A 3,366-nucleotide genomic window follows, 5' to 3' on the forward strand; every position below is an offset into this window, starting at 1 on the left:
AAAGGCATTCAGAGGAGAACTCTCTCCTCTGAGAATACCGGAGAACTGAGCAGCGGTCATTTACCGCTGCATGATAAAAGGACACCTATGTCTATGGAGAAGCAACGTTATCACCCTAGGACCAGAAGTATGCTAAGAAGATCTAACATTAATTTTTTTTTTACAGCTTTGTTCTTTATGAGACAAAGTACATGCAGTACTTTGTCCAATGTTTCTAAGTGCTTTCTAACCCTGGTTAAGGGTACTGACCTCCCCCTCTTGCTACAGTCAATCCGACAACAGCTATGAAGGAGACTGCTGATTCATAGCTGCAGATTGTCTCAGCTGTAAGCACTTTCCAGAGACAAACATCAGCAAGAGGATTGCAAAGGCTGACACACCCCTCTCCCTCAGCATTCTATTGCAGTTGCTGGTCTCAGGAAAATGTTTACAGCTGAGACAAGCTGCAGCTAGGAATCAGCTGTCCCCTTCCTTGCTGTTGTCAGATCGGCCACAGCAGTTGGTAATGGGGACAGCTTTAAACCTCATAACTAGGTTTAGAACTCATTTAAAAACATGGGACAAATTACTACATGTACTTTGTCCCATAGGGGACAGAACTTTGGTAGTGATAGATCTTCTTTAAGACTACAAACAACTTCCCCTTTCCTCATCTTCATAACGCAGAAGGATTTGTTCTCTTTGTTTCTCCCCTACTGGACTACAAAGCTCATCACCCTTAAAGCAGAACTAAACCTTTCTATCCATCTTAGCTTCTGTGTGATTTACAGTTACCTTAACAGGAGAGGAGGTAGGGGCATGGGATACTCCAAAACACTTAGCATTTAGTGATTAGAGGACAATCTTCTCCTTGAGTAACTGTGGGTGTCGAACAATCTAATGCCTCACCTCTGGGGACCACGAGGCAAATCACTTTGGCATTTGGTTACCCTGCACAGATGCCCAACTGTTGGTACTCAGTGCAATCTCCAGAACACTGCACAGTCACATAGATCACATTAGGGTCTTTACTCACAAATCCCAAGAACAGTTGCCGCCTTCCAGGATTCTCCAGACATGGTCCAGTGAGTGAGATGGTCCCTCTCCAGACCTGATTCCTTGTGGTGAGGTTCTGTAGTCAGCTTCTAGCAAAGTCTATCCAGGCCATCAGCCCTGACACCACTGAGGCATCTAGAGCAGCTGTTTAGTCCATGGGCTACCTGAATGCGGCAGACCCCTGCCACCCCATCAGCTCTGGAACTGGGGAGAAGGAACCCTGCTCTCCGGTGCTTTCAACTATTTATCATCTCCTGAGCCACCTTGTGGAAAAACCTCTCCAGGGATTGAATGGAACCTGATAAATATTCAGATTTCTTATTTTGAATCTCTCACCCTAAGCCGTGAAAGCTTCTTCCAGAGGTAGGGGAAGCAATCAAACACACAGCCTGTGAAACCCTTAACAGACCAGGACAAACGTTCATTGTTCCCTTTATTGCAGAAGAGCCAAAACTAATTATACCTAGTATCCTATGTTAGGAAGGTGCTACACATATACAGTATGTACTATATGCAGTGGTACCTCAGTTTACGAATTTAATGCATTCTCCAGGACGTATCGTATTGCAAAAAATTTGTACACCGAAACACGGTTTCCCATAGGAATGCATTGAAAAACACCTCCACACTGGACGCCACATGCTACCCACAGACTCCAGCATGTATGAGGGTGGCGCTATAAACCTCCCAGGTGCAATGCATCCTGGGGAAACTTGTGTTGTACTGTGAAAAAAATTTGTAAACCGAGGCATTATTTTCAATGGATTTTTATTCATAAAAACTGAAAATTACGTTAACCAAGGCGTTTGTAAACCAAGCTACCACTGTATCTGCAATACATGCATATCTCCCAAGTTTTATCCTAACAAACACACTGCATGTATTGAAAAATACCTGCTGATCTGCCAGAAATACACTCATCTGTTAACCACTTCACTACCATATATTAAAGAGCAGAGTCGCTCTGTAGCTTGTGATTGCTGGGATGACCATCACAGCAATCACAAATGTAAACACTCCATGTGTTTACATCTGAGAGCCCGCCCTTTTCTCTTACAATGCAGAAATTGAGTATTTATGAATGCATATAACTGAACTGAAGGAACTGACAGCAGATGATTTTCTTCCGTACAACCCATCTTCATCCTGTCTCTGGCCTGTATAACAACTCCATCAACTCCTTTATCCTGCACATTAACCCCTTCATCTCCAGTCTATCAATGTGCATTAAAGCCTTCACCTCCTCTTCCTCCTTCTGTGTATGAGCTGTGTGTTAATGGTGTGCCGGATGTAGTGCACCATTCCCAAGCTCCTTATTTAGAACACCATCAGTAATGGCATCTTCATTTCCAGAAAATGCGGCAAAATATGAAATTGCTTTGGCGCATCTACATTCCAAAAATAGTCCTGACATTTGTATTTGAAACATGTCTTATAACAGAAAGTAATGGACACCTTTTTCAATGTTTTTTTGGCTCTCTTCCCTTTATGTAGTAAAAAACAAACCAAATACAGTGGTTAATAAATACAACCAAAAGAAAGCTCTATCTACCGCACAAAAATGATATAAAACTCAATTGGGTACATTGTTGTATTAGTAATTGTCAGTTAAACTATCACAGCACTTAAAATTGTAAAATAGCCTATAAATGAAGGGGTATATACAAGTTGGTATTCAAGTATTTAAGTCTTTTTGTGGGCTGATAAAACACAGACGTTTTGTGGCATAGGTGGTGTCAGCCATGTCTAGTTGCCTTTTACTACTCAACCACTCCCACTCTCAGATTCCTATAACATAAAGACTAATCATTCTGTAGTCTAAGACAGCCTTTCTCAACCAGGGTGCCCAGGCACCCTGGTGTGCCTTCAGGCTTCTTCAGGGGTGCAAAATGCCCAAAAATGGCATACAAGCCAACAAGTGGATCAATCCTGCCTTTTAGTACACAAAACCACAGGTTTTCATTAAGCACTTTTATGACCTTCTAGCTGCCTGCATTCCAACAACAAATGACATAATTAGTTGATAAGGAGGAGGTGGGGTGCATGCACATCATCCTTGTTTGCCCCTCTCTGTCAGCACTGGAGTCAGATTAGCAGAGTGAGGGAGAAATACAGAGACACACTGGAATACTAGTCAGCACTAATGTGCAAAGGTGTATTTGCTTTGGAAGAATAAATCACCTCTAACGTTGGGTGTACTGGATGGATGTAGAATAGATTTTAACATTTTAGAATGGGGTGACTTGAGATTATCCATCATTTTAACCCCCTCCTCCTCAAAAAACTACACTCCCTCAGCCTCAGAGATTCTGCTCTCTCCTGGCTCTCATC

This window comes from Staurois parvus, unplaced genomic scaffold, assembly GCF_062004578.1.
Source record: "Staurois parvus isolate SC_StPar_1 unplaced genomic scaffold, SC_StPar_1.0 ptg000249l, whole genome shotgun sequence".
NCBI lineage: Eukaryota > Metazoa > Chordata > Amphibia > Anura > Ranidae > Staurois > Staurois parvus.